Source organism: Desmodus rotundus, chromosome 7 (genome assembly GCF_022682495.2).
Source record: "Desmodus rotundus isolate HL8 chromosome 7, HLdesRot8A.1, whole genome shotgun sequence".
Lineage (NCBI taxonomy): Eukaryota > Metazoa > Chordata > Mammalia > Chiroptera > Phyllostomidae > Desmodus > Desmodus rotundus.
Genome location: NC_071393.1, coordinates 50,888,377 through 50,901,314, shown reverse-complemented (window position 1 = coordinate 50,901,314; position 12,938 = coordinate 50,888,377). Strand labels below are relative to the sequence as shown.

At 51.7% G+C, this 12,938-nt stretch overlaps 1 long non-coding RNA gene across 1 annotated transcript in view; it reads right to left on the bottom strand.

Annotated features, from left to right (window-relative positions):
- LOC139441038 (uncharacterized) overlaps positions 1–11,957 on the bottom strand; it is a 43,233-nt gene extending 31,276 nt beyond the window's left edge. Inside the window, exon 1 of the long non-coding RNA XR_011651427.1 lies at positions 11,740–11,957. This is a non-coding gene — a long non-coding RNA (uncharacterized lncRNA). The remainder of the gene's footprint in view (positions 1–11,739) is intronic.
- Positions 11,958–12,938: the final 981 nt, after the last annotated feature.

The window sequence follows — 12,938 nt, the reverse complement described above, 5'->3', positions numbered from 1 at the left end:
CACATAGCCGGTAGCCAATAAATATGAATATATGAGTGTGCCATTCTAGACCAATGAGGATAGCCACCTGTAGCCCTTTGGTCAGAGCTTTAAACGCACAGCAACACCTCTCTAGGACTGTTCAGAGAGCGGGATAATTACAGCCAGAGCATAACCCAGAGTGATGCACCAGAGATAACATTGACGGGAGGATTCCACCTTGAGATTCTCCCTTCACAGCCATCCTTGGCTGATTTTCATATGCTTAAAGTTGCTATTAATGTGTAAAGACAAATGACCTACTAATCTGCTATTGTTCCACTCAAGTGAACAGTGTTCACTAACAGAAAAGCCCAAGTTTTCAAAACAAAGCAAGAATAAAGCCAGGGAAAGGAAGTCAGGAATGGTGTGCCCCTGAAAGTGAGGGGGGGGCGGGGGGTCTCAACTGTAATTAACATCAGAACCCTAAACCTGGAAACTCTTCTTTCTGTATTTTTTAATGTGTTGTTCCCACCTTGATGTAATTTCTTTTTTAAAACGTTACTTTCAAAAATGTCTAAGCTTCTTGATACAAACAGAGAGGAAAAGCTTTCTTTTCCGTGGGGGTGCAGATAGCGGCTGGGTGCCTCCTAGGGAAGGCTGGCTCTGCTCAAGTCCGGTGAGCCGAGCTGGATCCCTTCTAAAAGGCTTGACTCCATTGCAACCTGAAGCCTGTCTTGGGGGCCACAAACACCCCTCAGTTCGGCCCACCTCCTCCTACTTCTTGCTGGAGCCTGGGGGCCCGAGGTGCCTTGGTCTGATCAAGGCCGTCTCGTCCTTCTGCACCTTCCCCAGGCCGGGCGCACAAGAACTCGGACGCGCGCTTGCACGTAAATCCTCCGGAGAGCTAGGATCTTCCTTTCATCACTTGGTGAGGACGCGGACCAACAGCGTAGCAGCTGTTACCACAAGTATTTGGGGCGTTACTTGGGGACAGAGCGCGGGCTGGGGCACCAGCGCCACGCCGAAGTAGGCGCGGCGCAGGCGACCCGGGAGCCGCGCTCCGTGCGAGGTTTCCTCGGGAGGTGGCGCCACAGCCCGTGCCTGCGAGGCGGAACCTGGCCGTGCGAAAGCCAGGTGGAGCTAGCCACAGTCCCCCACCGGAGCCGCGGCCCGGACCCCCGCCGCAGTGCTTCCAGGCGGCGATCGGGGTGTGCGGCGCCGGCAGCGGAAGCCCTGCCGAGTCCGCTCCCGCCGCGGTGGCCCAGGCGCCCCTGGTTGGGCCGTTGCCGCTCTGGGCGCCTCGGTGCGAGCGCCCAGGACAGGGCCTTGGTAGGAGATGAGGGGTGATTGGGAGCCATTTCCCCCACAACATCCTCTTCGCCGTGGGGATCCCAAGCCCGCTCAAGGTGCCACGAAACATCATAGAGAGACCCTGAGGTCCGAGAGCTTTCGGCATTCTGAGTTGGCAGTTCTCAAGTCCCATGAAGGGCTGCTTGGTCCCCGGCCTGCGGCGGACGCCACGGCCGCAGGGTCCGGAGCTCGCTGCCCCAGGAGCCGGTCCCGCGGGTGCGGCTGCTCTCTCCTGCCCCCAAGCGTCGGGGCAGTGAAGGGCTCCGGCCCTTTGCTCTCAGCAGATCTGGCTCAGGCCCCGATCCCCGATACGTGGCTCTTGAGGCTTTGGCTCTGGGGGGAAAAGGACGCGTAGCGGGCACGGTTTCGTGGAGCTGGAGGTCCCCTACCGCCGAGTGCAGGACGTCGAGCCTGGGAGGTGGAGGGAGATGGGGGGAGGGCGATACTCACGGATAACTTTCCCCGGAGCAACAGTGTAAACTGCGAATTGTTAGGAGTGGAGATCTGCACAGGTCGGTACGAAAAGGCAAGGGGCCGGTGGCCTTCCCTCTGGGGGAGGGGGAGATTTATTTGTTGTTCCACTTATTAAACATTCATTGGTTTATTCTTCTATGTGCCCTGACGAGGGACCAACCCCCAACCTTGGAGTATGGGAAAGGAGCTCTAACCAACTGAACTACCCGGCCTGGGCTGCCCCGGCAGGTTCTTGAACTCAAGTCCGGAGATGGGTCAAGGGCCTGCGGCCCGTTTCCCAGTTTCCTCTTGCCTCTCCCCCTCCCGCCACTCTGCCAGCACCCCTGCCACTCTCTCTGTCTCAGCCCTCGCCCGAAGGGAGTAGCTGTCTGAAGAATGCATAGAGCAGAGGCTTCGTTTTTGGTATCAGTTTTCGTTATAGCTCTCTTCATCCAAATCGCAGGGCATTAGCTCGGCTTCATTTCCACACAAAGTTTGACAGCAGACAAGGTAGGGCTGGTGGTGTACGCGGACTTGAACCTGAACAGGAGAGCTGACGCTGTGCGATAGACGCCTGGAGTTCTTGGTTTGACCCTGGGGAGCGTTTCTGAGAGTGTCTGGGGACAGGCGGGCAAACAAGAGCTCTGGCCCACTCCCCCTTCCCTTCTTTGGGACAATTTAAGGTAAGGCGAAATGCTAGGTCTCCTAAATCGTTAAGATTCTCTCGTCGGTTAGAGGGGTCTTAAGAAACTTGTCTTTGAGACTATTATCTACCCCTTAGCGCCTAATTATTTAATGACCGCCCTCTGGGCTATACAGATATACATAGGCGAGCATTCACTGCTTCTGGAATAAACTGTCCTCAGACCCCCACTCCCACCAAAGGCTGTCATTTAGTTTACTTCAGTCCATTTAAAATCTAATTTTAGAGTCTTAATACATATTCTTGCATTTCGTCATATGTATCATTTAGTCGCGGATAAATAATTTTCATGAAGTCTCCAAATTGCCAACCTGATGAAGGAGAGCAGACTCGAGGACTTCTCAACCTTTAATAAAAGGAGGAGGACTTTAGGACTGGGGCGAAAAGGGGCTGGGGAGCTAAGCCAATGGGGCGGCGGGCCTTTACTATGTGCAAAAGCATTCAGACACATGGCGACCCTTTCGCAATAAAACTTTATTGATGATCGTTTGAAAGTTATGGCAACTCCAAGGTTATAAAACTTGTCATAAAATACCAAGCAGTCATTAGTTTACCTGACCTCATTTCAATATAAACTTCCACAAAACATTTTATTTTGTTCCTTCCTATAAGTGGGGGAACGAAGTGGAGGTTGGACACAGTGGCCCATTATCGAAGACCCGAGATCTGCAGTTTGACAATCTGACCTTCATCCCTGCACATAAAGCAGCGAAATTCGCACCGCCCTTTTCTGGAAATATTATTACAGAAGAGTTCATAATAACAGCAATGTTTTTGGTCCAATCACACAATTTTAGCACATACATATCCTGGGTTCAGATTTGGATGGAGACTTGTTCCTTTTTGGAAAGTCTTGTGAGGTACCTTTAACAATTATTAGAGTATTTCTTCCCTAAGCTATGCATAAGAAGTCTAAGAAGCAAATAGCCAAGCTTTATTTGGCAACTGACCTGAGGAGTGGATTGTCTAAAATGTTCAGTTGGTATTCAAATCTATGAGAGGTCAGATGAATAACCATCCCCACCCTACTTCCAAAAATGACCTTAAAGGAATGCAACAGTCCAAAATGAGGTCAGCACTTAGAATTGTAATGCAGAAAAGAACCCAAACTGATGTTCCAAGAAAGCTCCAGGAGATAAGCTCCAGGCTGGAGCTCTGTCGAAATCATTGTGTCTGGCACAACTGTAAATGTGGACTTAAACCACTGATCACCAGCCACAAACACTGATAATTTTGAGTAGCTTCTCATCTCTTCATACTCTACTTTGGATTTCAAAAGCCCATATTCCCCTACTGCTGTATCCCTAAGGTCATTCTACCTGATTTTAGGACAAAGGGACTTGTGAGCAAGTACAGAGGTCAAAGATTGACCTTGTGTTAGCTTCATTCTAATTTTCCTACACATGTAAAGGTCTGGACATACTTTTCACGGCTTGTTTAAAATATAAGCTTCAAGACAGATCCAGGTTCATATGCATTTATGGTAGTTTAAGCATCTAATGTGAAGAATGCTAACTGCTTTATGACCTCACTGGAACTCATCTTAGTAATGTGATGCTTAGTTTCCTGCTGTGCTTTAAGATATTTCGGGGATTTCATGGAATTTTAACTAGAAAAGAACATTTTAAAAATCAAAATCTTATATAAAACACTGCTTTCTTCTAGGGAGTGTAAAAGATAGGTGTGTGTGTGTGTGTGTGTGTGTGTTGAGAGGGAGAGAAATTAGTGTATCAGAGAAAGGGATAGAGATAGAGCTAAAGGAAGAGGCAAGTGTGGGATTCAGTACTAATGAAAGGGCCACCGCTCCTGGTGTTCACAGCTTCCTCTGGTTAGTGGGTACAAGTTGCAGTGATTTCATTTATCATTTCATACCCCCATGTTCGTAGGGATGGTGATGTCATGCATCAGAAGAAAGATTCTGTTTCCTCAGTTTAGCCCTGACTTCTAGGAAGGATAGTGGGAAAATGGCTCGTGGACCTACAAAGCAGCCCATAGGCTGAACACTGTTTTAAAATCAGATTTAGAAGCACATCAGGGATCTAAATTCAGCCCTTCGAGTTTAGGACATTTCTGAAAAGCTAACACACCTGTAAGAGATAAGTTATTCAGAGATAAGTTGGCAAATTGTCCTTATACCCGAGTCCATTAGGCTCATTTATTGAGATACACAGACATACATACGTAAATGCATTGGCAATATGTGTTGTAGCAGCAACAGCAATGAATTCAATTTACAATGTTTGTATCCCTCTGCTATTAATCCCATCATTCACTTCGCTTTTCCTAGATGCTTTAAGGGGGTGATATAAAAAGGAGAAAAGTGTATCCATTTTAATTAGTGACAAAAATATTTCACTCTTCTTCTTTCTGCTTAAAATAACTATTCTTCTCCCTCCCCCCTCCAACCCCCCAAAATGAGGTCATTTAGACTTTATCCTGATGCTCACTATCTTCACATTCACACTTGGCTGTATTCATGCATATTTACCAGGAAGGCTTGGTTATTAAAGTAGCATCCACTGGGATTCATCCTTGTGAGCTCTCCCTTACAACAGTATTCTGGGAAAGGCAGGGGAATTACCTAAGCGAACTTAAAAAATGCTTTCAATGTCAAAAAACTGTAAAAGAACAGAACATCATACACACAGTTTTTTCTTATTTTCTCTTCCGTTTAGAGACATGCAAGCCATTAGGAAATATACCCAAAACACTCTGTGCTGCTTCGCATCTCCGCCACACTGGCCTTCCTGGGTGATCTGGTTCATTAAGACTTAACTATAGGATGAGAAGTATGTCTTTGGGGGGACTTACAGCTCCGTTTGTTTGAAGTTTTTTGGACAGCTGGCTGATAATTGTGACATACCAAATTATGCCTTGAGTTCTGCACAGATGACATGTACAGACTGCATAGCTTTGCCCTCATTATTTCTATTGACACAAGAAACTTTCCCTTCTGAGGGAAAAATGCAGCTTTTATGTAGTATCATCCAAGTGTGTGTAATTCATTCCTTCTATATAACTCAATATATATTTTACCCCAAGGGCATATTTCCCCAGTGAGACTAATTTGCTCTGATAGGAATAATAATGCCTCCACTGCACTGATACCTTTATCCCCCAAGCCCTCATGTGACTTAGCAGCTCGATGATGAAACACGCAGATCATGTGCACGTGTGGCCAGAAGCTGTGGTTCATCATACATGTAACTCTACAAGGTTAACCCTCTAGGTTCTCTCTTTTTTTTTTTTTTTTTTTTTGGTCACAGGACGGGGAGTCCTTGAGAAACAAAGAGTCTTAAGGTGAGTTTGTTTCACAGCTAAAATGTAGGAGGAAAAGTCTGATTCCAAAGGAAAACTTATGCACACTTTTTGACTACCCTTCCACTGAAAAAGGATTTGGAGGAGACTCTGGAAGTCATAATTGATTTGCAACTTGGCAATGTCTGAAATTCCAAGCATGGAACTTAACACATCTTTCTGTTATATCTTCTCCTCTTAGGAGAACTATGGACATTTAGTTCTAAAATTAAAATTAAGGACAATACACCTTACTCACTACTTATGCCAATTGCCATTTTATGGCAGAGTTGAAGAAATGGAGCTGCTTTGAATGATAAAACCCTGTGGGTTTAGTGTCTGGAAGATCTGGCAGGTATGTAAACATTTACATCATACCTCTGTCTTGTTCTGAGTTGACTGTTTGTTACCTACAAGTTAATTGGCTTTCTTTAATATTTAAGCCCATTTACCAATACCTGCAGTGCAGTGCTTTCACCTAGCATGTAACCACCAAAATCTATTGGCATGAAAAGCTCAATCTACAAATGGAAAATGTACCAGTCAAGTGGCACTACAGTACTCCCCCACACTTTAAACAGCAGCAGCAGTGCCTGGTGGCTGGAATGGGCTCTCTGGGGAGGCTTGTAAATACACCATGTATTATACAGCCTGGGCAATGAGGGTGATTTAACCAGGTAAAAGTTTTAACTTTTCTATTTCCTGACTTTCAGGGGTTAAAAATTTTAGCCTAAACTGGCATTATGGAAAGTTTTTTACATTGAGTAATGGGATCATTATTTCTTCCCCCACTGAAAGGGGTGTCTCAAGAACAGAACCATGTGGCTAGGCAGAATGCAATCCCAAAGGGAATAGTACAGGAATCGCTTAGGCAATAAAAGCTGCTTTGGGAATTTGTGTTGTCAGCTCGCCAGAACATCAGATTCACACCTCTGGTCCTGCAAGAAGGTGCTAGGGGGTTTTAAAAGGTTCCCTGTGGTCATGACCTTGGCTTTCTGTCCTTCTAAGAAGTGGCTCCCAGGCCAGCCACTGTCACAGGTTAGCATCTTGATCCTGCAGGAAATGGAACCAGCCTGTTCTCCCAATCCTCTGGTCCCTGGGAATCCAAGAATGACAGCCACGCTGCTGTGGCCTCCACACCATACATAAGAAGTTGGCCCGGCATTTCTGGTGCTGACCTGAGGTTGTTGCAACCCTCTCTCTCCTCCCTGCAGCCATTAAACCTAAAGGCTGGATATAATTCAACAACCGGACCCAAACTGTAAGGTCTTCATATGTAAAAGCTGAAATAACACAGAGCTGTGAGAATTAGGATCAAATGCAAAATGTTGATATTGTCTAAAAAACCCTCCTTTATCTTACTAATTCTTCCCCCCCAGAAGTTTTTTTCTTTGTTTTTACTATGCTCCTCATTATTACTTACGATTTTTGTTCTCGATGCTCAACTAAAAATGATTTTTATTAAGTTCACTATCAAAATAGATCTACGTAATTAAGATATGCCCTTAAACATCTATGTACACATTTTTAATGTGTGAGTAGCTTTTAGATGTGAAAATTCCTTTACAGCTTAAACAAGCCTTAAAACATCTTTCCCACACCTGCACAAACGACATACATGTCCTGAACAAAACCAGTAGTTTTTACTCAAGTTTTCCTGAAAAGTAATTTGGACTAATTCACATCAATTTAAAAATGTTTCATTTGGATGAAAAAGACAGTGAATCATAAAGGCAGTAATTTCCCCCCTCTCTCCACGGAGGGGGTGGGGATCGAAATTAGTTTACCCGCAAAGATGTACCATGTTTTATCTCTCTCGTCTTAGAAAAGAGACTCTTTTAAGAGGTTTTGCTTGTTTATTTATATATTTCTTCCATTACATTTCTCTTCCTTAGCCACCATGGACTCACTGAAAACCACATCGTTGGGTCCCTCAGCACTTTCCCCAGAACTATCCTCCAGTTGTGTCAGGGGAGAGGTGGCTACACGTTGTGTTCCACTGGCTCTTACATACAGCTGGTCTCAAATGCCACAGCCATGGCCGAAGAGACTGGAGGCCAACCTTTTCGCTAGTAGTGCGCGGGTAGAGTTTTTAGGCTGAGAGGACGCTCGACTGGCAGAGGGAGGCAGAGAAAGTGAGCTCTGGATGCTTCAGGTGGGCCTCTAGGGGTCCTGGAGCAGAGGGCCTGCCCGAATCTATCGATTCTCCGGAGAACCCAGCCCAGACAGGACGAAGACTTGTAGGACCCCGCGCACCAGCTGCAGATTGCTGGGTAAGGACCCTTGCTGCAGGAACAGTCAGTCTCCTCCTAGCCTGCGAAGCTCTGGTGATTCCAGTCAAGACGCGGGTGGCCAGATCCTGGTGTGGAGCACAGCTTCTGTCCTAAACCTGAAAACACCGGCTTGGGATTTCGCAGCCCAGCTCCTGGGTCCAAGCTGGAAGATGCCCCGCTCCTCTAGCCCCCATTCACCAATGGAGCAAATTGCGCCCAAGCCACAGCTAGAGAACATTTTCCCAGGCCAGTAAAACCCTAGCCCCTAAAAACCTGGTGGCTTTCTCTTTTCCTGGTTACCACCTCTGTCAGGGTGCGCTGAAATCTTTTTATTATTACAGTGTTTTAAAGGAAATGATTTATTTCTCCACTGTATCTAGGGTAACGAAATGAGTTGAGCCGTGCTCCAAGATGCACCCCAGAGCAAGCAAAACCCAGGGAGGGAGTGTGGCTAGTTACCACGTGTACTTTAGAACAACTTAGGTCTGTCTAGCTAGCTGTGTTAATTAAGGGTTCTAATTTTATTGCACCTCGGCTTCTTCTGTTTTGTCGCCACTCCAGTGGTCTTAAAAAGAAACACCTACAGGTACACACCGGAATGAATTTCCAAGAAAGACAAACGTGGATTTCTCTGCCTGCTGGTTGATAGGAGAGCGCACCGGGTGGGCAGGTCCGGTCAGTCGGGGAACAAGTGTCAGCGAAGCACAGCTCATGCCCGATTCTCCGCGGTCTTCGTCCTGCTTCTCTTGAAGCCTTTCAGCCACGGCGCTCCAGTGGCGCGGGGACTCTTTGGGTGCCCACAGTCTCCGTCCTCCGCGCCTCCACGCTCCGGTTAGCCCGGACATGGAGGGGACAGTGCCCACAACTGGAGCCCAATCCCGTCTCCCTCCCTCACCCCTTCAGTCCGACCTGCTAGGCTGTCTGGAGTCTGTGCCCAGGTGAGGAGGTAGGGTCCGGTCCCTCTTTGCCTTTGCCGCAGGCTCTCAGGCTCACGGTGCTGCCTTAGGCAATTTCTCTAACTGGTAGTGGGGAGTGGGAATGTCCACTTTCCGTGCAGACACCTGAGGTAAGGAGGCTTCGCTTGGGGCTTCAGCGTGAGCTGTTCCCGCAGAACAGGGAAATGGGGAGAGCGAGGACACTCGGGCCATGGTGGGGCTCACGCCCCCATCTACTTAACCAGGTGATCCCGTTTAATCCCAGTGTCTGGCGTGTTCTTATTTAATCTGTTTTTATATGTTGTGAAACGGGAAAGATAGTAATACTTCCTTTGTATGATTATTGGGAGCGCTTGGACATTGTGAGCCCTCGGCAAGTGGAAGGATGAGCTGAGAAGGGTGGGCCCATTGCTCCCTTTCCCGGAGCTGAGCCCTTGCAGTTGCCTGCTTTCCAGCCGCAGCGCAGGAACAGCTCGCAGCCCAGAAAGAGCTCACAGACCACGGTCCTCAGTAGCCTCTGGGGACCGCGAGAAGATGCAGCCTGGAATCCGGTGGAAGATGGGCTTTCGGTGACGCAAGAAAAGACTGATGCTGGGGTTTGCCTTGGAACATGGTGGAGAGAGGTACCGGCTTCGGAGCCCCGTGGAGTTGAGGGTGGAGGAGGAACTGGAGTGGAGAACTGAACACTTCGGGCTATCAGAGTTCTGTGGGTATCCGAAGGCCTCTCCCAACCTTGGCAAAAGTCGCTTTGGCAGCGCGATCAAACCTGCCACCTGTAGATGGCGCTGCGACGAGGGGACTGCGCGGAGAAAGGCGGCCGGGACTCGAAGACCACGGGAAATTTTCCAGGCCTCGGACCCGGACTCTGTGCTCCCGGCCAGCGCTTCCTGTCGGGGGCGGGGGTGAGCGAGGACAGTGCAGCAGGAGTCTCCGCTCTCGGGGCCAGCGCGGTGGGGGGGGGGGGGGGGGGCATTAGCTCGGAGAAGGTGGCAGCTGGAAATCCTGGGCCTCGAGAGTGCGGCGCGGGGCGTCCCGCCCGGGGCCTGGGCTGCAGGGCCCGCAAGGCGGCGCCGGACGCCGCGCCCCCCGCATTGCGAGGGGACCCCGGAGTCCGCGGGGCCCCGGTTCTCCGTATCGCCGAAAACAGCAGGAGTGCCCGCGCCTGGCCCTGGCCCTGCGGCCGCCCCGCACGTTTGTTCCGGCTGTAGAAGCCAGAGGGCGACCCGGCGCGTCAGAGAGCTGCCCCCGCGAACCTGGACCGCGCGGGCCGGGCGGGGCGCCTGGGCGCCCGCCGGGCTCTGCAGAGGCTGGAGAGCCGACGCGGAGGCGCAGAGGCGCGGCCTGGTTCGTGTTTGTCTTTCCCAGACAGCCCCCAGGCCAATCGGGGCTCGGAAAGAAGGCGGCTGCACTGCTCTCCCGGGGACCCAGTGGGCAGGGTCTTTAAAACCCCGAGGCTCTGCTTTTCCCACGCGCAGCTGCAGCCCTCAGCTCAGGACGGCCGCGTGACCGCAGAGCCACGGCGCCCCCCCAGGTCGCCAAGCTGCGTGGATGCTGCAGAGGCCGCGACCCCGGCGGAGGCAAGTCCCCCTCCCCGCAGGGACCCTGCTGGCCGCTGGCCCTAACGGGGTCCGGTTCGACACTGCACCGACCGGCCCGCAGCCACGAGGTTTGCCCCCGGCACAGAAACGTGTCCTCTTTCATTTGCGGACTTAATAAACACATGTAACCATATCACACGCAGCCCCGCGCCGTCCTTCTGAAAGTAATTCCGCTGTTGAAAACTGAAAAATGGGTGTAATTTGCGTTCAGAAAGTGATGCTGGGGTCACGGCAATTTCCCGAGCCGTTATTTATTTTTACTTAAAGTCTTTAGGGAAGATTTGCTTATATACTCAGAAGCCTTCCAATGCGAGCGTACCAGCAATCCCGCTCGCCTTCGACGTGGGGGGGGGGGTGGAGAACAATTACTGAGTGACGCTAATACGGGGAAACTGAAAAGAAATGTCGATTGTTTTTATTGTAACAGAAGGAGTGAGCAAACAGAAAAACCAACCCGAGTGATCGGAAACAGGCAGGCGGAGAATTAAAAGCGGGTTCCAGGCGGCAGCAGGCCCCTCCCCTGCCCTCGGCGGGAGACCGCGGGCGAGGAGCGCTCGCAGCCCCGGGGCCGACCCCGCGGCCCGCGGCGGGATTGCCGCGCGCAGGACCGGCCTGGTGGGCCACTGTCTTTGGGGAAAGGGTCTTTATCCGAGCATCGTCAGCAGGAAGGCGGAGAGGCCGCGGGGAGGCCCTGGCAACTCTGGGAGAGTCTTCCGGCCTCTCCTGGGGGCCCCCGTGGCCTCTTCTTGGGCTGCTGCGGCCGGTGGCGTCAGTAGCCCGGGAAGCCCAAGCTAGCAGGTCAGTGTGCCGGGCCCCCCTCCCGCCCCCACACCCCCCGCCCTCCGTCCCCACCCCGCCCCCAGCTTGGCCTTTTCCTCTAGCTGCGGCCCCTGCCGCCCCCCGCCTCTCAAGCGCTGGTCCTCTGGCTGCAGCGGGCGGTGGACCCTCCCTCACCTCGGGCACTGCGTGCCTTGCCCGCTGCCTCTCGCTGCAGCAGTCGCTGGGAGGTCGAAAGGGATGAGGGGTGGCCGCTGACCCTGCGAGGCCAGGACCCAGCAGTGGGCCGATCGGTGTTGAAACCCACGGCCCCGGCGTTGGCAGCACAATTCCGCGGGGCCCGGAGAAATCCAGCCCCTTCCTCCCTACACCGCGCGCTACCCTTTACTTACCCTGGAATAGCCGCTCCAGTGGAGGAGCCGGATGCGGGATCTCGCCTCTAGCGCATTCCTCCCTGAGACGGCTGAAACAACGGTGCTTTTCACGGTGCTTCGAAAACCCATCGGGGGCTCACATTCTGACTGTGCCCAAACCCCGAAACTCCCCCGCAGGGCAAGCGACAGGCACCGCCGCTCCGGCCTTACTCGGGGTCCTACTTGTTTCTGGCAGGGGAGCTAGTTGGAGGCCTCGGATGCTCAGTATTCTCCCATGCCAACTGCGCTCTTCGTAAGAGCGACTGGGAACAGCAGACCCCTCTGCAGCGCAAACGCACGCCGTTCTCTACTCTACGCGCCCCTCACCCCAGCAGTTGTCTCGGACACGCAGACCTGGGAGTGCAGGCACCTGGCAGAACAGGCCAGGGCGTCAGTTGAGGCTGGAGACACCAGGAAGGGCTCCCTGCTCCCAGCAAAGCCTGTTGCACCCGGGTCGGACCTCGGCATCCCCCGGGCGGCTCCCGCCAGGCCGCGCTAGGGCGGCCTCGGAAGGAGCTGGATTCTAGTCCGTAGTCCGCATACCTCCTCAGACAGCACAAGGCCAGGAGGGGGTCGCCGCAGGTGACCGCTCGCGGCACTGGGCCTGCTGACAGATTTATGAAGACTTTAAAGCATCTGGCCTAGGCCCGCAGGTGCAGGGCAAGAGTCCATCCAAAAAGGCGCACTGCGAACTAAAGTTCTCCCGGCCGCGTGTCCAGGCTGGACTGCCTCTGGAGTCCTGGGCCCCGGCTCCCCTCGGGCCGAAGTACACGTTTGTTCCCTTCAGTACTGAGCACACGGATTCTCTCCAACCCCTGTAAACTCCTTGCTTCACACTCTCCCGCCCGGCCAGTTTCTAGTCTCCCACTGAGTAAATATTTACCCAGAGAGTGGGTCTCTTCTCAAAGGAGGCCTCGACAGCGCCCTGGAAAGGGCTTTTGGCTTCTCCCCAGCCTGTATTAGCTGCAGGCCGTACTAGCTGTGTTTTGGTCTTGGTCTTAAATTTCTTTTAGTCGAAATTCTTCCGATCTCTGTGTGATCTTCTGGGTCCAGAGCGGGCAGTAACCAGGGGGACGCTGACCCCAGCTGACCCTTGCTCTTTTTCGAAGTCCTGCATCCCTATGTCTACCGCCTAGGGTTGCTGCTCCTTGGACTCTCCTTTCCTCCTTTCCTTCTTC